This window comes from Protopterus annectens, chromosome 7.part0 (genome assembly GCF_019279795.1).
Source record: "Protopterus annectens isolate FY-2018-M chromosome 7.part0, PAN1.0, whole genome shotgun sequence".
In the NCBI taxonomy this organism is placed as follows: Eukaryota; Metazoa; Chordata; order Ceratodontiformes; family Protopteridae; genus Protopterus; species Protopterus annectens.
The window spans coordinates 1,641,264,252-1,641,287,255 of record NC_056739.1 but is presented as its reverse complement, the minus strand read 5'-3'; positions in this window follow the sequence as shown (position 1 = coordinate 1,641,287,255).

Genomic DNA, 23,004 nt, shown 5'->3' with positions numbered 1-23,004 from the left:
GGTCCCCACTGGACACCTGCAACACCTGTAGTTCCATCAAATGTGACCCACAAAGGACATACCATGCCTGAAAACATGCCCTGTATGGACAGATCCGACTGACACCAGGGAATGCCATTAGTATGCTATCAATGTAGGTACAGGGTAAACATGCTGTCCATTACCAGTTCCCCCCATATGAGGCCAGGACTGGCACATCTGATGACAATCTGTGTACACAACATGGGCCAGACACCCCAGATACAGTTCCACATGTCACTGTACATGCATGTGGGAGGTGTGCACATCACAGACACCATCCATGTCATGGACTAAGGAACACATACATGGCAAGCAATGCACAGCATTGACCAAACGCACTACTCACCCAGGTGACTGGCTGGTGAATGCAATACCCACCTGTGTGGGCAAATCCAGATCCCTGAGCCACAATGCAGACCATTGTCATGTGGCCTGATGCCAAGGTATACCCATCACCTAGCCTTGTATAGCTGTCTGGCACAGTTGACCAATACACATCCGTGAATCAATGCACCCATGCATGTCAGTACTGGCACATTGTGTGTGTGTGTGTGTGTGTGTGTGTGTGTGTGTGTGTGTGTGTGTGTGTGTGTGTGTGTGTGTGTTTGTGTGTGTGCGTGTGTGTTTGTGCGTGTGTAAATCAAGCCTCAAAGTGCGTGTGTGTCAGCTACGTGGGCAAGGACAAGATATGAGACACTGGTTGGACTGAGAGGGTGCTGGAGGTCTTGGCTTGGCCACTCAATGGAGATCTCAACTCTATACTTATGCCAGTGGGGAGTCTTATTCAGGATCTGAAGAAAAAGGGAAAAAATCAGCCCTGGACTGACAGTGGTCTCTGTGTGCTGCTAAGGGAAATTGCGCTTGATGCAGAAAGCTGCATCTGGAAATATTGAGTGCGTACATGCTATCCTCCCAGTGTACATCCCCAACTGTTGCCAGTGGTAAGTAAGGATTGATTACTAGGCCAGTGGTAGGGCATCACATTATTGGCTGGCAGTGGTGGGCTATCCAGATATTGGGATTCAGTGGTTTGGATATTAAACTACTGTAGCCTGTAAAACAGTGGTCACTAAAGAAGGTGTTTGTACTCTCAAGCAGCCACAAGGTAGACATTCAGAGTTTCATATCACAATAATTTTATTTATTTTGTGCTAGCTTAGTTAGTCATGGAGAGCTGGCAAGGATGTCAGCAGAGCAGCATGGCAAGCTGACAAGGAGCCAGTTGGCTGAGATGTGCCAAGCCAAAGGACTGTTGCATGCCAACCTGACTAGAGCAGAAATGATTGCAGCTTTAGCCATAGCTGCATCACATACCAGTAACCAGAAGGACATCCAGACTGGCACTGGGGATGTACAACTCTCAGAAAATGGACAGTTCAACTTTGCCACAGAGGACTTAAAAATCCATCTGGAGTTAAAGAGACTTGAACAGGAGGCCAAACAGTTGGAGCTAGAATCAGCAGAGAGACTGTGACATTTGCAGGATGAAGAAAAGGAGAAACAGATGGCATTCAAATCAACAGAGAGAGAGAGACATCTGGAAGCTGAAGAGAATGAGAGGCAGAGGCAACACGAAAAGGAGATTCTGACTCTTCACCAGGGTCATGGAGTAATAGGGAAGGGAATAATCCAACCCCAGAAGCAATAAAGGCCAGTAAATTTCTTCCACAATTTGCAGAGGGTGATAATGTTGATAGTTTTATTTATACGTTTGAAGGGGTATGTAAACAGTATAATACTAACCAAGTTCTTTGGGTATGGTTCCTGACCATCTTACTCCATGGTAAAACTGTAACTGCTGTTTCTAAATTGTCTGATACTGATTGCTTGAATTATAATACAGTGAAGAATTGTTTATTAGTGTGGTTTAAGTTAACACCTGAAGCTTGTAGAAAAAGGTTTTGTGAGCATAGACTCAAGGCAGATGAAAGTATGTGTGAATATATTGCTGAACTAAGCACTTATTTTCACAGATGCATGAGTGGGTGTCAGATCACTACTTCTGAAGGACTGGCAGACCTTTTGGTGAGGGAACAAGCTCATAGCACTTTGCCTGAGGACATGAGAATCTGGTTGGCATATAGAGAATGTAATATGGCAGATGAGTTGGGGAACAAGGGGAACCTATACCTAGCAAGCAGGGCATCACTTCACAGGAAAGGGATACCCAGTGCTACACATGGGTCTAAGGGAACTCATGGTGGGAAGTCTAAACCTCCCAAACAGAGTCTGCCAGTAACAGAGGAAGCCACTAGTTCAGGTACACTGCCAGGATTAAGGGTTAAATGTTTTAAATGTAGCTGTTAGGGCCATGTAGCATATAGAGGTCAATGGAGGCAAGGTGGGGAACAAAAAGTGGGGGAGCCAGTAAGTGAGAATAACAGAATGACAGTAGTAAGTTGTCTGGAGAAAACAAGGTACCAAACTACCACAAGAGCTTATATCCTGACTTAGTGGATGGGCAACAGGCCACTGCTAAGAGACACACAGCCTCTGACCTAACCCTTGGGAAGCCTGCAGTGGTTAAAGAGGAGCACTACTTACTTGGGCAGTCTAGTTCAGTCAGACCTTTAGGAAGGACTCCATTCCAAATACCTTTGGCTAGGGTTCACCTTGACTGGGAGGGTGGAAAAGGAAGCGAGCAAGTAGGTTTGTTTGAGGATGTCCCTGCAGATGTCCTGATAGGGAATGATTATGATGATGCAGTATCTTGTGTTCAGGCAGTTGCACACAGTCAGGCTTGGCTTGTAATACACAGTCAGGCTTGGAGACAAGCACATGGGTCTGGTAGCCTGGAGGGGTCCCAGACAGACCCCACACTTGAAGCCAGGACTGGTGAGATGGCTACCACAGGGAGAGAGCTACCCTGTAGCAGTGAGACTGGAGGTGAGCTACAGCTGCTTATGAGTACTGATGTTCCGTTGGACAGAGTGACTGCAAGGTCAAAGGGGAGTAGTAGTACCCACGCTGACAGTGAAGCACTGCTATCAAAGGATAACTGACTTCCTGTCTAAGGGGTGCTGGGAGGGGTTACAAAGAGAGAGAGTTGAGACAGGTTCAGTTCTCAGACCCTATATTACAAGGTTTGAGGGGAGGTAGCAAGGGAGGCACCTGATTCTCAAGGAAAGGGGGAATCTGTATACTAGGACAAAGGTTTACTGTATAGAGAGTGAATCTCTGAGGGAGGGCTAAAGGGTGAGAGAATACAACAGTTGGTAGTGTCCAGAGCCTACTGTCTGACACTTCTAGCCATAGCCAATGACATTCCCTTTGCAGGTCATAAGGGCATAATGCATACAAAATTATGTATTATGTAGAACTTTTATTGGCTTAGGATTTCCATGGATGTAATAGGATATTGCAGGACCTGTGAGCAGTGACAAAAGGAAGGCAAGGTAGGAGACAAGGTCAAAGCTCCTTTGATGACTTTGCCTGTTACTGAGGAGCCATTTCAGAGGGTAGCTATGAATATTTTGGGGCCTCTGAGTACCCCAAGTTCCACAGGGAAGAAGTATATCCCAGTGGTAGTAAATTTTGCTACCAGATGCCTTGAGGGGGAGGTGCTGTCCTACACTAAGGTGGAAAATGTGATAAATGCTTTGTTAGAGATTTTCAGCAGGGTAGGTTTCCCAAATGAAATACTGACTGAAAGGGGTGTTAATTTCATGTCAGACCTGCTGGCTTGTTTGTGGAAGCACTGTGGGTTGAAGCACCTAAAGACCACCTCCTACCACCTCCCAGACTAATGTTCTTGTGGAGCGGTTAAACTCTATGCTATGGGCATTTGCAGACAAGTTTAGGAGGGAGTGGGACAAATATTTGCCTCATCTGTTGTTTGCTTACAGAGAGGTGTCCCAGGAATTCACAGGATTTTCATCCTTTGAGTTGCTGTATGAGCATAAGGTGAGAGGACCTCTGGATCTGATTTGTGATGAGTGGGAAAGTGAGTGGGTGATTCCCACAAGGAGTCTGTTGTAACATATGTCCTAAACCTAAGGCTCAGGGAACTCATGGGCCTTGTCCAGGAGAGCCTGGCAGAAGCCCAACAGCAGAAAAAGGCCTGGTATGACAGGAATGCTTGACACAGAGAGTATGCTGTGGGACAGCAGGTTATGGTTCTCATTTCTGTCAGACACAACAAGCTGCAGGTAGCTTGGGATCAACCCTTCTAAGTGGTAAGGAAGGTCAGTGATGTTAACTACATGGTAGAACTGCTAGGCAGGAGGCAGGGGCACAAATGGTACCATGTAAACGAGATGAAACCTTACCATGATAAGGAGACCCTGGTGCTAAGTATTTGCAGTAGAAGGCAGGAGAAGTCTGAGGGGGATCGGTGGCTACAGGGAGCCAGCCAGCAAAATCCCATATTCCTATAGTGGAGCCTAGGATTGCAGGCATATGATATGAAAGTCATTAAGAAGAACATACAATTTTGGTTATGGATAATAGGGCGGAGGGATAAAATGAAATGTGCATTTCTTCTCAAAATATAATTTTCTATATTGTATACAATATTATGTACATTTGTATATATGTAAATATGCATTGTTTCCTTTTCTATTTTTTATAACTATGAACCCCCCTAGTCTTTCTTTCTAAGTGCCATGGGATCCTTTACATTTGCCTAAGCTACCAGTCACTCAGGCAGATAGCACCTTGGTTTTATTTCTGGATTCTTGTGCATTGCTTTGATCCGCCTTTATGTTTTCTTTTCATGTATCTGCTTTTCAACACTTACCACAGGAATTCCCATCTTACTGTATTTGTAAAGATCTATGTAGGGCAGAGAAGGTGAAGAGTAGAAGTCAAGTGTAGGCACATAGCCTGAATTCAAACTTTGTACAATAGATGGCATGGTAAGCAACTCTGCAAAGATCTATGGGGGAAGAAAAACACAGATAGTCAAGAATGCATATGATGTAGATCCACCTTCAGGAATGATGCCAGCAGGTAAGAGGAAACTTCCACTGTCATGAACTCTGTTGCAAGGGGCCTTACTTCTTATGTATTCTATAAAAATATAGTTAGAGACATTGTCCTTGATTCCTTGGGAGCTGTAATAAAATATACCACAACAGGGAGTATTGTGTCAGCTCTGGAGAATACTACAAAAGATTATTATTTAATATGATATAACTGACACCCTATGAACATTGTTCATTTATATATTTTAAAACCATAACAGACACCAGAGAAAGTTAATTAGAGGGGGTGACTAACCTGATATACCTGCCCCACTGATCTGAGGAAAATACCATTTATGGCACAGGCCTCAAACAGGCTCATTTCAGGAGGCTTTTCTATAGGGTAACTGAGTTTTCACAGGCTATCACATGTATAATATGGCACCCTATAGCTGTAAGTCAAGGAGCAGCTAGAGAGAGAGATACATCATCAGCCATACTCTTCTTAGCCACAAGATAAAGCTTAACTTCCATTGGGCCCCATTTTGATTTATCCCTGTCCATCCCTATGGCTGGCCATACACAGTTCAACAAGAAGAATACGCCATCTACACCTGCCTACAGCAATCTCTGCTAACAAAAACTGAACAATGCTATACCAAGAAAGCTAAATTTGTCACTAAGCAATCTGCTAAATCCCACCACCACCTAACCTTAAGACAATTGGCTGCCTAGAATTTCCACACTTCCAGACAGCTTTGGGATTGAAGTTGTATTGTTGGCAGTGTGGCCCCAAAATAGCAAGAAAGGTCTCTCTCTGGGGATTGTCAGCTGCTCTCCCTATCTTATATGTTCACTGAAACAATAAAAGCTGACTCTGAGGGTAAAAATGGCAGATGTTTCTGTGTTTTGATCTTTGGAAAGGAAGGCAAGAGCACACTACCTCACAGACTAATGAGTGACAGAGGTAGTGGCTAGAAAAACAAGAGGATTAGTCATAGTAGGAATGTAGCAGTGGTAATAATATTGAATCTGGAGAGTTTATTTGTCTAATAAGTGTGGGTTCCTACAAGCTCATCTTTAAAAGATTTCCACTTAAGACAACCAATTTAAGTACAGGTAGCCACAAATTAATATTTAAGTTACTTGCATTGCAAATTTAGTGGAAGGAAAGCTGCATCTGCCATTTTTGTACTTTAATACAGGAAATGGGCTTTCTAACTACCAAGGTGAAGTTGTAAGGGCCTACCTGTCATGGTATTCTATAGAGATATTCTTAGAGGCATTGTTTGTGATTCCTTGGGAGCTGAAATAAAATATAGCACAATAAGATATATTGTATCTCCTCTGGAGAATAATTGACATCTCATTACTACTGTTCATTTATGCATTTAATAGACATCAAAGAAATTTAATAAGAGAATGATAAATCAGCAAGCAAAGGAAAGTAATATTGCTGGAACTGAATTCATCCTCAAGTTTTAGTGAGTGCCTTCACAAGGTGGACCCTGTTTTTCACAAAATCTCACCAAGACAACACTGATATAGAAACTGTATTTTATGTAGCATATATCATGGACAGTAACAGGTTAAAAAATAAAAAAGATAGCTGGGTGCACAAGAACTAGGATAAAAACATGTCCAATCCTGGTAGGCGCACTGGTGTCAGGACTGGAAAAAAATGACAGTGTAGAATCCTCAAGACATGGAAACACTCTTACAATGGGGGCTAGCCCAAGCCCAGGGGGAGGATGCCCCCCCCTTTTGGAGAAGGAAGTAGTAGTCCACAAAAATCATAAAAACTGATAGACCAAAAAAGAGCCATAAAGATGATAGAGTAGACTATTGCAGATAAGAAAGGAATTATATATTGTTACTATTATGCAAGAATCCCATCATTTCCAGACAGAAGATATAATAAAAGGTTAAGAGAGAAATTACAGGACAGAAAAAATACTTTGCCAAGAAAAACTGTCAAAAGCTTCAAATAAAAATTTGTGTTCATTAATAGAACAGATTTATGAAAAACATTATATAGACCAAGAAACCTTGAGCAGTTTGGAAAAAGAAGTGACTGAGAAAGTGTGAAAATATAAAGAACAAAATCTAAAGACTTTTGAAAGATATAAAAAGGAATATGGACATGGGAAAGAAAGGGAGATCTGATCTGGTGCAATATTAATGCAAAGGACAAAGCCACATTAATCAGCACAAAAAGGCAACCCCAAAGATATTCAAAGAAAAATATAGGTAAATGCATCCAGATATAGAAAATTTCACAATACAAAAAATAAGATTACAGAAAGGGAATGTAGAAGAGAAGTATAAAAAAATAGAAGCTGAAGTTATACAATGCCTGCGAAGTGAAGGATTTAGTGTAGAAAGTCTAACACAGGTTATATCACAGCATCATAGAGCCAGTCTCCCAAGTAAGGAGAAACAGGAGGAGCAGAAGACATGTGAAGAAGAAATATGGACATGGAAAAGAGATTTAATGTATGGTACAATATTTATGCAAAGGAGAAAGCAAAACTAATCAATACAAAAAGAGCAACATCAAACATATTAGAAGAGAAATACAGGCAATGTCATCCAGACACGGAAAATTTTACAGTACAAAAAATAAGAAAACAAAGAGGAAAAGTAGAAAAGAGGATTAGTAATGGAGAAGTTAAAGAAAGAGACACTGAGGTGTGAGGATTTAGTGTAGAAAATCAGATTTAGTGTAGAAAATCTAACTCTGATAACATCACAGCAGGATAGAGCATTGGATCCCCAAATTAAGGAGAAACTAGTGGAGCAGGAAACATCTGATCATTTGCCATATGAAGATACTTTGGACTCTTCCATAGTAAACCAGTACAGATGTTCAGTTGGAGTTGCACAGCAAGGGAAGGAACAGGAAACAATGGGAACTCTAACGCAGTCAATGTTGTGGAGTGATAGGCCAGTGTGTTCCCATGGGAAAGAGCAATGGGTGACACAGGATGAAACTGAAGAGAATGCAGCACAAGAAGATGCTCTGGAACTTTTTATAGAATGCCTGCAGGAAATGGAGAACAAAGAATTTGCCCTCAGTATAGAACACAATGATCTAAGAGAAGAGTTGCTTGATTTAATAGAGATGAATAGACATATTAAGATCAACAAAAGAAATAGACTACAGAAAGTCAATAAACCCCCCAAAATTAGAAGATTTATAAAACAAATGAACACAGAGAAGCTGCGGTAGTGCAGCGGTTAGCATTGTCACCTCACACCAAAATGTTCTCTTGTTTGATTCTCGGCTGGAGCACCTTCTATGTAGCATTTGCATGTCCTCCACATGGTCAATATCTAAAGGCATGCAGGTAGGTGAATTGGTGTGCCTTCTTTGAAGGTTGGGTGTCAGGCTGGCAACTTGGCACTGTAAAAATCCACTGCCAATAATTAGCAGACTTGAGTTTCGCTGTGGCGACACCAAACTGGGAAAAGCCGAAAGACTAATAAAACAAATGAACACAGTAATTAGGACTGTTCATAGAGATTCATGTGATATAACAGAAGTACATAGGATATATTATTCTTACAGCTAAATTAATAACAGATAAAGTCTTACACAAAGTAAGGGAAAGGATGGGGTAAAATCAAATACCATCATGGAAGTATCAAATCAAAGCAATTAAGACAAGAAATATCACTGTTAGAGGAGTATAGAAGAAGGAACAGATCAACAAAAATACTCAGAAAGATAGACGAGATAAAAGCAATCCACGGTATTAGAACAGATCAGAATTTATCATCCACTATTTGCAAATAGCACAGACAGAAAAACTTAGAAGATATGCAGATAAATAAAAAGGAAAAGTACACAATAAACAATTTACTGATGACCCAAAAAGGTTTTATAGAGAATTGGGAAAGAAGACATAAAGAATTGAAACATCACCAAAAAAGAAGTAGATATATTTTGAGGAATATCTACAAAGAACCTCTACAGCATAATAAAGATGTTAAATGAATATAAAAAGTAAAAGAAAAAATAAGAAGTTCAAATGTTCAGGATATGAAATAGGATGAAGTAATGGCCAGAGAGATTGAAACAAAGTTAAGAAAAGCTCCTAAATGGAAAACCACAGGCCCAGATGCAGTACCTTAACTTCTGGCTAAAAGTATTAACATCTTTACATGGAGATTTAGTCATGAGTAAGAACTGGTCATAGGATGCTCCATTGTGAGACACACAGATGTGCCCTTCACCAGGCTGGATAAAGATAAGGAGAACGTCACATTTTGTTGCTTATCAGGTGCCAGAATCCACCATATCACACATGTACTCAAGCATCTCAAAAACAGAAACTGTTATGACTCTGTCATAGTCCATGTTTTCGTGAATGACTTGAGATGTACCTCCCTGGGCTATATAAAGAGAGAGACATGCTCAAGCTCTCTGAATACGTGCCCCAGGCAGGTATGTCTCTAGCCTTAAGCAGCATTCTACCATCACTCAGAATGATGCCTCAATACAAACAGAAAATGATTGACTTTAACAATTGACTTAGTTTCTGGTGTCATTCCAAGGGGATCCAGTACCTGAGACTGAGACGACATGATCGGCAGACCACGATGCTTTGCCAGAGATGGCCTGCATCTGTCTCCCTTGAGCTTCAAGCTTCTGGCAAAAGCTCTTGCCTCCCCCATAGTGCCTTTTTCAGACAATGCCATGAGGTCAAAACTACCAACATGAAAATTTCATCAAATCGCAAATTAAAGATCATGCTGCTATATGCTAGGAGTCTAAACATGAAACTGCACTCATTGCAAGCATTCTTAACTCTGAAAGATGCCGACATTTTTGCAGTCACAGAAACCTGATTCAAAGCTGCAAAGAACACTCCAGCCATACCAGGTTATTCATCCTATCATACAGTCAGACCTCAAACTGTGGGCAGCAAAGCAAAAGGAGGTGGAGTTGCAATATATATTAAAGATATACACACCTCCAAGCTAGTCAAACAGTATGACACACAGGAGATACTCCAAGTGCAGTTAACCATTGACAAGACCCCTATTCAAATCATAGCTAGCTACAGGTCTCCAACTTTGACTCAAGATGCCCACTCCACCTATCTAAACCTCTTTGAATCTATCAAGATTCAACTCTTTACCCTAATCTTGGGCAACTTTAACTGTCCAGCCAAAGACTGGACGTACTACTCATGCCAAAACACAAATGCTCAGAGATTCCTTGATTTCATCAATGCAAATGCCTCGGATCATCTGGTAGACACCCCTACAAGAGGTGATAATATCTTGGACTTGGTTTTAACCAATATGAGTAACCACTGCAGCATCCCTACAATGTCATCCTCCCTGGTAAGATCCGACCACAAAGCAGTCACTTTTGAAGTCACCATCTCCCCCGACCCCCCTTCCCAGCTAGGATCAAACAAACAAACTTCTCCAAAGCTGATTACAACCTAATGAGGAGAAGGTATAAACAGCTTCCCAGCCCCTTCCCCCTCTGTAGGATCTAGCACAAATGTCCAAACCTATAACAAAAGCACTATATGAGCATTTATATTGCTGCATGGAATCAGGAATACCCGACAGAACAAAATCCTCCTCCTCAAAGAAGAGTATACCTATCAGGTGGACATCTGCAATAAATAAACTCTATAATAAAGGGAAAAAAATGCTATCCAGGACCAAGAAGGAGAAGGTGCCTAATTGGAAGCAATCTCTCCTTAGTCTGAACAAGCAAAAAAGAGCACTAAAGAAATCCTCCAAAGCAAACTCTGAGTCCAAACTGGCCGCATCTACTAAAGGCAATCATAAGGTCTTCTTCACATATGTCTGCAATCTCAAAGGAAGTACTCAGATCTGCTCAGAACTGGTAGTTAAGGACACCACATACACAAGCACCATAAATATAGCCAGCCTACTGGCAGACAGGTTCAGTGAAAACTTCACCCTTCTGTCCCCCCCCCCATCAGTAAATCAGACATCCCCAGCACCTGCCTCCGTCCCCTTATCTGTAAGGAATAAGTCATCATTTCCCTCTCAAAGGCAAAAACTACAGCCTCCATAGGACCTGATAACATCCCAGGCTGCATCCTGCATGAACTCAGACAGGAATTTGCAGCACCATTAGGCATACTATTCAACTAAAGCTTGAGTACTGGCTTCATTCCTGCTGAGTGGAGGACAGCCAGTCATTCCTTTGCACAAAGGTGGAGTGTCCATCGATCCAGGAAATTATAGACCCATCAGCCTAACTAGCCTGATCTGCAAAGGCATGGAATGGATTATCATGGACCCCATTAATAAGGACACTGGTGACTTCCAAACACTCTATCCCACACAATTTGGTTTTGTCAAGGGGAGGTCATGCCTGTTAAATTTGGTGACTTCTCCGAGACAGTCACCAAAGTCATGGACGAGGCAAAGATAATGCACACCGCCTACCTTGACTTGGCCAAAACCTTTGATACTAATCCCCCACTCATGTATAATAGGTAAACCCTCTCAGCTAGGCATCAATCTGTATGTTACCAGATGTGTAGCCAACTTGCTCACTGATAGAACCCACCTAATCAAAATAGGGGAAGCCACATCAAGCAATAGATCTGTAATGAGTGGTGCACCCCAGGGATCAGTCTTGGGGCCTCTGTTATTTGGGATATACTTTTCTGAGGTGAAGGTCAAAACTAGTGGGCTATGGCTGACCAAGCTTGCAGATGACTGCAAGCTGGGTGCTGTCATCAATTCTCCTAGTGATGCGGACATCCTCCAAGAGGGTCTCACCCAAACAAATGACTGGTGCCAGAAACATGACCTCAAACTGAATGCCAAAAAAATGCATCATCATCCCCTTTGGGGAGAGTGACATCCCTGCAAATTATCACATTAATAACAAGGTCCTAAGCACACAATCAGTTGTGAGGGACTTGGGCACCCAAGTTGATAGCAACCTCACTTTTGACCACCATATTACCTCCATTGTACTGTAAGCCTTCTAATTGGCCACATCATTAGGAAGGGTATCTCATCCATGGACAAGGAGGTCATAACATCCCTGTATTCTTCCCTTATAAGACCCATTATTGAGTACAATGCCCCTTTGGCATGTACATCACAAAGCACATGCAATATCTGGAGAGACTACAGAGGTTCCTCATCAGGAGAATCCAGGGCCTCAAACATCTACCTTACACAGATAGGATAAAAGCCCTGTCCCTCTACTCAGTCTCATACAGACTCCACAGACGTGAACTCTGTCTGGCATAAAAAGCAATCTCAGATCCCACCTTGTTGGGAATGCTGCATATCCGCAAGTCAAGCTCCACTCAAGTAACCTGCATGCTTGACCTCAACCTGGTCTGTGACATCAAAAGGACTTGTTAGGAGGAAATATTTGTGTTCCAGAGACTCCCTCTTCTGTGGAATAGACTCCCTCTTCATGTCAAGGAGAGGACCTTATTATCACTTTTTAAGTACAACCTGGATAACTGGATGGAGAACAGAAAATACACCCGTGGGATTCCACCTCTGTCTCTGCTGGACAGGGGCATCGGGTGCTGACTTGTTGGAACATGGGCTAAATTCTTTGCCAGGCTTGTAAGGGCCTCAGGACCAATAGCCTAGTAACTTCCTATAATCATATGATCCTATGAACTAATTATATGCGCACCCATAACAGACACCAGCCTGGTTAACAACAGGAAAAACAATGCTCTTACTTAACAGCAAACCTGCAATCTATACTAAAAACTATATACCAAAAAAATTGCTTTCTGATGGCATATAAACTATACACTGGAATAGATGCCAGCAGAGTTTATAGTCACATGAAATGAAGGATCATTTCTTGTTAAATAAAGTCATAATGAAGAACTATAAAAAGGGGAAGAATCCAAGTATAGCATGGATAGACTGCAAAAAAGCATTTGACAGTATCCCACATTCATGGATAAAAAAGTGCTTAAAAATGTATAAGATACACCCTACACTGATCAATTATATTACAGCAACCTTGTGGCAAACGACTTTGCAGTTAAGCCATGACAAAGGACAAATAATTATGCCAGAGATAAAAATCCAAAGGGATATATTCCAGGGTGACTCTGTCACCACTGCTGTTTTGCCTTTCTCTTAACTCATTAAGCCTTCTACTTAACAGATTAGGTCATGGCTGCAATTTGGCTCCCAGAAAACAACAAACTGTAAAGAGTTTTCATCTTCTTTTTGTGGATAGTTTAAAACTGTATAGTTCATCAAAGCAGGAAATAAAAGCACAACTGTAAGTGGTAAAAGCTTTTTCAGATGATATAAGAATGTCATTTAGTCTTGATAAATGTGCAAAAGCAACCTTTAAAGCTGGAAATCTGTAGCACTAAGAAAATATCAATCTGGGACAGGAATGTGATATAAAAGAACTTGAGCAAGCTGAAGTGTATAGATATTTGGGAATTGATGAAAGATGAACAATAAAACATGAACAAATGCAAATAAAACTTAGTAAGAAATGTTTTAGAAGACTAAAATTAATACTGAAAACAGAGCTGACATCTAGAAACAAAGTCCAAGCTAAACAACAATTTGCTCTTCCTGTCCTAAGTTTTATAGTGATTGACTGTTTCCAAAAGGTGTTTGATGGGCTGGAGAAGAAAACAAGGATGATTCATGCTCCTTAAATAATTTATAAAAATCACTGTATACCAAGACTATATATTCCCCGTTCTGAAGGAGGTATGGGCCTCCTCAAAACCGATTGCAAGTATAGATCTACAGTCATAGAACTGCATACATTTTTACTAACCTCACAAGACTCAAATGTAATGAAAGTTTTAAAACATGAGGAGAATAAGTCTAAGATGACTTCCCTGCTTAGTTTAGCAGAAGCATATCAGTGTCAAGCCAGAATGGAAATTAAGCCAGAAGTAGATAACAATCAGGCAGCAACTGAATGCGTCAAAAAGCAAAAGAAAGAATATAAGGTGAAGGATCAGATGAGAAGGCAAGAAGTGTGGAAAAAGAGGAAAAAGGAAAAAAAAAACAATTAACAACCCAACAAGAAAAAAGAGAGATAACTAAACAGGAAATGTATATCAAAAAGAAAACATAAAAATATGATATTCCATTTGAGAAATTTGAAAATATTGACAGCACTAGAAAAAAAAAATAGATGAACAAACATGGCAGAGGCTATCTCATTTATAAACACGCATTAGCAGTGCAAAAAGCTATTTAGGAAAAAATGCAAAAATAAGAAATAAGTAATCTGGAACAATAAATGTCAACTATCTGCCTACTTGGAAAAATATGTCCTAATTGAAGATGAAATTCAAAGGTTAGAAGAGCAGAATGGTGGGCAAATATACCAAAGGAGTGAATGGAAGATTATTTTAGACTAAACACAACCTAAAAGTTAAAACCACATGGAGCTGAGAGAAAATCTGAACCAGGAGATCCCTTGAAAAATACATTACGCAAACCAAACAAATACAAAACAAATTAATGGATAATTAGAGCCACAAGATGAATGCATGCAATGTAATACAAAATGCAGATACAATAATGGCATATTTATATGCTAACTTGTACACAAAATGAAAAGACTCCAGGGAAGAAAATAAGAATGCTGTGCAGGACAAGTGTGTGGTTCCTGTATGCTTTGGTACAATACAAAATTGATAATAAATTATACTGAGGAATCTTTGCAAGCAAGGAACTTCCTTCAACAAAGAAAGAAGGAGATCAGAATTAGCATACGCCAGAGAAATTACTGAAAATAAAATTGGTGTGGAGAATGAGACTACAACAAACAAAAAGCAGCAGTCAAAAACAGAAGGCAAACTAAAGCAGTGGGAGGGGACCCAAATGCAAAACTTAACTGTCCCCACAACAAAACAAATTTCAGATCCAGGAGAACAGAAATAATTGAAGAAAAGGCAGAAAGTCACAAAACCCACCCAGGCAGTGAGAGCTGGTGAATGACAATGGTCTGAAAACACAGGACAAGAGAGATAAATAAATTACAAACAGAACAAGAGAAGTAGTTAAGGGCATGGTGAAAGGTCAGAGAAACAAAATGAGAAATGAGGAATTAACACAGGATTCTAGGCAAAAAAAGGAGGAATAGCTGGGCAGGAAGGACAGTGAACAGAGGTTACTAATGATGGAGAGCAATGAAGATGAGAAAATCACCCACTGACCAATCAGAGCAGCAGACAAAGCAACCCATAGGAGCAAACTACAATTGAAGATGTGGGATTGTAAACCAGATAAAAAAGAGAGGTGATCTGGGCTGAAATACACATGTAATTTCTGGCATCTGATGAATTAATGTATAATATGCTGATTAGTGGTGAGACAAAGAGGATAGTAGTATTATTGTAAGAAACTGGATGCAGCCAACACTTGTTCAAGTTCCAAATGTAAAGTTTTTATTTCAAAGTATTACACATCTCTGCATAAACAGTGAAAGGTGAAACATAAAACTTTTAAAAAGTTACTGCTTTATGACTATTAAGTAGCAAGATAAAAATAAAGATAAGCTTTGCTATGGAAAAAAGCAGTTACAAATGCAAAGTGCACAATTCATTTTTTCTTAGGCCATGTGACCTCTGTAATACAGAACAGTTATCAGCCACTTTAATAGCAATGATTCATTACCACCATCAGTTCTCTCTCAGTTCTAGATAGACAGCAGTTCTCTGCTGCAGCACTACAAACAGATATCAGTTCATAATAACATGAACTGCTGACTCCAACATGCACAAAATGTTTTAGCAAACCACCTCCAGAGCAGAGTGAATGTTTCAGTATTTCACTTTGGGGACAGCAAATCACCCAGTGAGTTGAGAGTTCTTCTTTTCCTCCCCACCCCAGTAAGATGTGTGATTATCAGTCTCCTCAATCTCTCAAGGCATGTACTTCCTGACAAGATTACCTGTCCCTTCTCTGTTCTACAGGCTCCTCCAGAGAGCAGTCAGTGAGTCTCTTTCATTCTACATCTTCTGTCATTTTATCTCTGATTTCTACTTATGCAGGCACCTGCCTGTCCCCTTTTATCCTGCCTGATAGATGAGGAAATAAAAGGACAGTTACCTATCATACACCATCATAACCTAACACATGAGAAACTTAAAAGAAAGGTATAGGCTTTCAGTGTCCCATATGCCATGCAGTCCTATATAACCCTGTTGGCACCACCTGTCAGACACCTACCTGTAACATATGCTATGTTACAATAGGCATAGAAAAAACTCAGGACACAGAAGGACAGTATGCAATGAATTTACAAATGGAGGTCAGTTTGTGAAATTGCAGCCACTCTATCAGTGAGTACATGAGTTTTTTTTTTTGTTTGTTTTTTGCAAATAATGAGTACGAGTTTTTTTTTTTTTGTTTTTTGCAAATATTATTAAACATAAAAAGTATGGCAAACCATTGTTATGCCAACACAAAAATGAAGAATACTTATAATCAAGCAACAACATTAACTAACGAGAAGGTATTACTGCTTATACACAAAATTGTCAGAACCAGTATTATTAACACACATATGGTGAGCTCATCATTCAGTCTAGAGTTTTGAGTGCAAGTTAAAGATTATCAATATATATATTATTAGAACTGTAACTTTGTCTTACTAGTCAAAAACAGATGGCCAGCTGCAGCATATATGCACAGAAGACTACCTGGCATATCTCTCAACTCTACAGATTTTCACCTAATATTTTTGGTCAACTCCTCATAAAATGTCTGTTTTTCTGGCAAATCATTGAGGACTGACATCACTAAATAATAACATACAGTTCACCTTCAGTCTTCATATATTTTAGAAAATGCATGCTAATGCACAACCTGTTATTCTAGCAATATCCTAACTTTATATGAGCAATATTTAAAAAATTTCCCTGATTTTGGACCTTTGTCCCCAAGTTATTATTGGCTTTGTCTACATTTCTTGTGCTTTGACATTCAGAGTTATGTTAGTTAGACAGCTATATAGTAAGTACCATGCCCCATAGGTCTGCAATGTTTTACATCCTGCAAATGGGGAAATTAAAAGTTTACTGAATTTCAGTAGCCAGACTGGAAAGCCTTTGGGAGAAAGGAGGCCTTGTTTTTCACTTTGATGTAATAAGCATTCTAAATGCAGTCTTGTGTAGAAGAAAAATCTATACTTTAATGTTCTTGTTCCTACAGGTCAAACATCCAGGGTGAAAACATTCTTTCAAAGCACAGTATCTCAGGTAAGCTGACCAAAGAGATTGCATTTGCCATGTTCATAGTACAGTTTGACATGAGGAGATCTCCATAGCTTACAAGCTAGTATGTGTTCACTAGACCATAGATTGTGCATATGAAGGAACTTATAATATCTTTGCTCACACTGTTCAATGTCCACACAAATATAATCTAACAAGCTTTTCATATTACCCTTTGTGCCATGAAAATAGTTCTTGGAGACAGAGGGCTTATTTTCCAGTGATTAGGCTGAAGAGCTCAAAAAGGATTTTCTTCAAGAAGGCCTCTACCACATTATGCATTTAGTCAGCAGGAAAGGGCAATACTGCAGTGTCTTGGGGGGGTGGGGCTTGATCTGATCTTGATGCAGATTTTCTTGCAACATTTCCTAAGGGATGGAGTAGTTTAAATGCACAGGGTGACTGCATGATGGCATACTTCAACCAGGGGGCAATATCTTACTTATTGTACAAGAATTTAAGGTTATAACCTTACCATCCAGACTGTCTCAAGTTATATTTTCCAGCCACAGTATTCCCTGTCCAGCCCAGTCATTACTTTTCAAGTGATGAGTTATGTACCATGAGTTGATGGAATCCTTACTGTGGAAGGTCCATACCAAAGATATCTTTCAGTAGGCAGAGTAAGCAAACTTATTTTAAACATTTATGATTCATACTCAGGTATTTCCAACTGGACATGTCAAGAAGGGACGGGATTTCTATGCCATCCTATTGCACATGGAAAACCAAACAGCAACATAACTGCTTTTAACCTTACACAAGTTATCAGAGCCCTCTGATTAAATCAAATAAATTGCTGCAGTGTTAAGATTACAGGATAATGTCCCCATTCACAAATTTTCAACCTCGTCTTAGCAGTGATGTTCACTGCCACAGAGGTCCTAACTCTTTTCCCATGGTTAATCTTTCCAAACTGATACATCAGTTTTGTAAACCTGGGTAAGGACTTTTGAGTAAGGTAGAGTGGTGTTTGCTTAAAAATATGGAAACATAAAGGGGATATAAGCATCTTTTATCTCCTGAAAGAAGATAAAAGGGTTGTATAAAGCCTGTAAGAACAGATCCTTAAGTGCTTTATATATTTCAGCATTTAGACTATCAAGCCACACTACTATGCCAAAGGTAGTGAATCCAATGTTGGTCCTTATCTTTTCCTGAGAAATTGGAGCACCCAAACTGTTGACTTGCTACTCAAGCAGCCTTCATTGTTTTACCCTTTGCTATAAAACATACACCCTGTCAGAAAATATAGATGTATCCCCCAAAGGCTGAGTGTAAAAATCTTAGTAAAATGAAGCAAATGGCCATATTATATATAGATGCTCAGGGCACAGAAATTATTACTTGCTCAGTTGGTGTGAGGCATAGTAACAGGTGACACTAACATTATCATAGATGCAAAGGTTACAGGAGATGGATGCGATAGCTGCACAGGATCATAGCAGGTTGGGGTTAGTCAGAGATCACATGCTTCATCGTCAATATGGAGCATCCATGTTGTGAACATTGGGAAGGTGTTCCTTGAGGTCTTGCAATATCAGGGCTGAAAGCTTCTGCACAAATGATGGTGTAACATTTCAGGAGAATGAACAGGTAGCACATTGCAGCTCATAATGAGGAGAGGCATTTGTTGGATGGTAAACATTACCTAAAGGATGGCAACAGGTAGTCACTGCACTCAATAGACCAGCAGATAATAAGGATGATGTGAAAATGTGGTGGACAGGTTGACTGACCCTTGGTGGTGGTGGTGGTGGTGGTGTCCATGTGGTTGAGATGGATAAGCACTGGCCATAAACATGACAATATCTATGCCAAGAGCAGCCTTGGCCAGAAGTGATGGTGATACAATCACCAGAGCATCTCCTGCTGTCAGTGTGTGACTGGCCTGTGATGATACACTACACTTCCAAAATAAAACAAGCAATCTCCGTGGTATCCCTGAAGTCTCAAAACAGCCCACTAAACAAGTATAGTGGGTCTTAAAAAAAACAGTGTAAGAAACTTTTTTGTGTAGAAGATTTCAGTGCATATATCTCTAGTTAATCACTGTATATTAATCAGATCAGACAATAGTAGCAGAAATAGCGAACTTAAACTCGTCTTAAGTTAAATAACATAATAAAAAATATATAATTGTACAGAATTTCTAAGTATTTGAAAGTAATCCAAGCAAGTCAGGCAGTCTGTTTCCAGTCGAAAATCTTTTATTAAGTACACAAACAAGCGATCCAAGTAAAACAAAAACAGAGTAATAGTTTCCTCACAAGCTTTCTAAATAAATATATATATATATATATATATATATATATATATATATATATATACTTTTTATCAGGCAAGGGAGTGGTTTATTGTGCTGTAAAACAAAGCATTATTGGTACACATGTTAAATTCACATCCCTTCACCCAGCAGTGTGACATTCGAGCTGGTCCTCCCCTACTTAGTAGCTGTCGTAATAATATAACCCTCAAGTATTTTAAATAAAACTCATAATGATGTGGTACCTCTTATTTAACCAGATTATTAAGTAGATTATTAAGTCTGTGATTTTATCCAAGACAATGTACTACGTGGCTGGAAACATATCAACCTTAGTCCATTTGGCAATCAAAAAAATATATATAAAAATATACATATGCACATGGTATGTAAAAAATCAATTGTAAAAATCATATTCTATTTTCGTAACCTATTGTTAACAAATATTGCTTTCATCCTTTAGACTTCTTCAGGTCTGTGTACAAGAACCCTAAAAACTATCTATAAAAATATTATTGTATAATTAGTATTGTTTTTACACATCATTTTGAATAAAGTGGAAAAAAGAGAACCAGAAAAAGAAAAAAATGTATGATGATGAAAACAAAATATACACTTAAATTACAACTGATTTAAAATAGTATTTAAAACCAACTGGTAGAATAAACTAAAATAAAATAAAATTAGTCATGTAAACAACGCGACCACCACCAGAGCCCCAGAGCTTGTCCCTCTTACCAGATTCCCCCCTACCACAGCCACAGTGAGGAATTTTACTACAACCCACCGAGATTCCAGAAAGCAGAGTAGGAATTCCAGAGGTCTCAGACTCTATGCACGAACCCCCAGGGAGACAGGAGAACCAAACAGTGGACAGGCATGAGGGAAATACAATACCTGGGCAATCTTGGCTGGAACCCCAACTACAACCCAGGTCCCAGGCACAGACAGAGGAATCAGCCACAATAACGGGTACAATAACAACAACAACAGGTGCCACAATAACAGGTGCTCCACTTATCTGGAACCACTCTGTTAAAGCACTGACTGAAGACGAAAAATGTGTGTTGTCCAAAGGACTTCCTTTTGTACCAAGCTGCAGGAGTGAGGTTGCTCAGGTACTGATAGACCTTAAAATGTTTGTGAGGAAGCTTAACTTTAGGGTACAGTTTAATGGCCAAAGTAATGACACTGAAAATAAGCCTATTGATGAAACTATAAAAAGGCCTAGCAGCTATAGTCTACCACTACATCAAACATTAGTTGCTTTCAAAGTGAAATGTGAGATGGATGTCAGGAAACTGCTTAAAAAACCTCCTAAGAAAAAACTTTATAACAACACAGGGAGAAAGCAAAGCTTTGATTGAGCTAGGCAATGATAAATCCAGGCGTGTAATGAAGGCAGACAAGGGAGGAGGTATACTTGTGACTGATACCACTAGCTACAACCAAAAGATAGAGAACATGCTGGAGGATAACATATTTTATGAGTTATTTACCATGGATGACAGAAAAAGAACATATGATTTATAGAACACTAATCTCACCACATTATGGGAAGAAAAACTTATTACTGAAAATCTTTATAATTATTTATGGAGCTCATGCCCACATTTATCTTACTTTTTTGGAATACCAAAGCCACACAAGAACAGAGAAGACCACCTTATAGACCAGTAGTAGCAAGTGCAGGTTCCCTTACTGAAGCCACAGACATTTACCTTAATTACTTGTTGAAACCTTTAGCAGAAAAGAATAAGTCATACATAAAAGATTCAATGGATTTTTTGAGAAAAATAAAAAACATTACAGTGGAAGCTGAGAGTATTTTATTAACTATTGATGTGGAATCCTTGTACACAGTGCTCCCTCACAATTACTGTATAACAGCAGCTATGGAGTGTTTTAAGAAACATAATCAAGGTACACAGGCACAACTGCAAAAGTTAAGCAAGCTCATTAATCCTGTACTGGACTTCAATTTATTTACTTTCAATGGCAAACACTACAGACGAAAAACTGGTATAGCAATGGGGGCTGCCATGGCTCCCAGCAAAGCTAACATAGCCCTGGGCAAGTGGGACTTTGTGTTAAACAGCACAGACTACATGCAGCATATTACATGCTATTTATGTTTTATTGATGACATCTTTATTGTGTGGGAAGGTAACACCTTGCAGCTTGGAGATTTTATCACTTATCTCAATCAAACAACCCCTTCCTGAAGTTTACCTCTTTCCATAGCTATACTTTAACCACTTTCTTAGATATGCAGATTTCCAAGGACACCAACAATAACAGAATCACTACTGATCTATTCAGAAAACCAATGAGGGTTAACTTATTACTCCACATTAAAAGTCTACATCCTACAAAAAACAAGTATAATGTAATGAAGTCCCAGGGATATAAATTAGCTAGAATTACCACAGAGATGGAACCATTTTTGAGACACCTGAACAACTTAGAGAATGATTTTCTAGTGAGAGGCTATGAAAGTCAGATGTTAAAAAACATCCTGGAACCCATTATAGAACTGAAAAGGACTGAAGCGCCTACACTCAACCTCCCCAGTAGGTGAATGTTAAGAAATTCCACAGAGAATAACAAATGCAAAAATAGCTCCATCCTGAAATACACTTTGGATTATCACAGTATCAAAAATGTTATTCAAGAAAACTGGCACATTGTCACAGGAAACCCTTTTCTGATTAACATCTTAGGTGAAGCTTCATCCTTTGTTTATATGAAGGCCAAGAACATTAGAGGTTTTGTTGAATTTAAACTTAGACCATATGAGAGAAACACTAAAAGATGTGAAACTAATTGTACATTTTTTATATTTATACAGCAAGGTGATAATTTTTTATTGCCCTTATTTAAAGAAAATCATTAAGACCAGTGCAGGGGTGAATGTGATGCATTCTATGTGGGCAAGACTGTAAATAAACTCAAGCGTAGGATTTCATGTCACCTGTCAGAAATCTGATCTGGATATAAAAGTAATGCACTAGCCAAACACCTTTGCCTTCATAGACACACAGATTTTAATTTCCAGATCCTGGATTGCATCAACATGGGTGATCTTGAAGGAGATATCCCGAATATTCTGGAGAAACATGAACTCGTGTGGCAATTAAAGCTGAACACTTTTAGGAAGCCTGGACTAAACTACTACTGTTCAATTAAAAGTGTACTGGAACTTAGAAAATTGTCACATTGTTTACATGACTAATTTTATTTTATTTTATTTTATTTTATTCTACCAGTTGGTTTTGAATGCCATTTTAAATCAGTTGTAATTTAAGTGTATATTTTGTTTCCATCATCATACATTTTTTCTTATTATTTTTTCTTTTTCTGGTTCTCTTTTTTCCACTTTATTCAAAACAATGTTTAATAACAGTACTAACTAATTATACAATAACATTTTTATAGATAGTTTTTAGGGTTCTTGCACACAGACCTGAAGAAGTCTAGAAGGACGAAAGTGATCTTTGTTAACAATAGGTTATGAAAATAGAATTTGATTTTTTACAATTGAATTTTAACATGC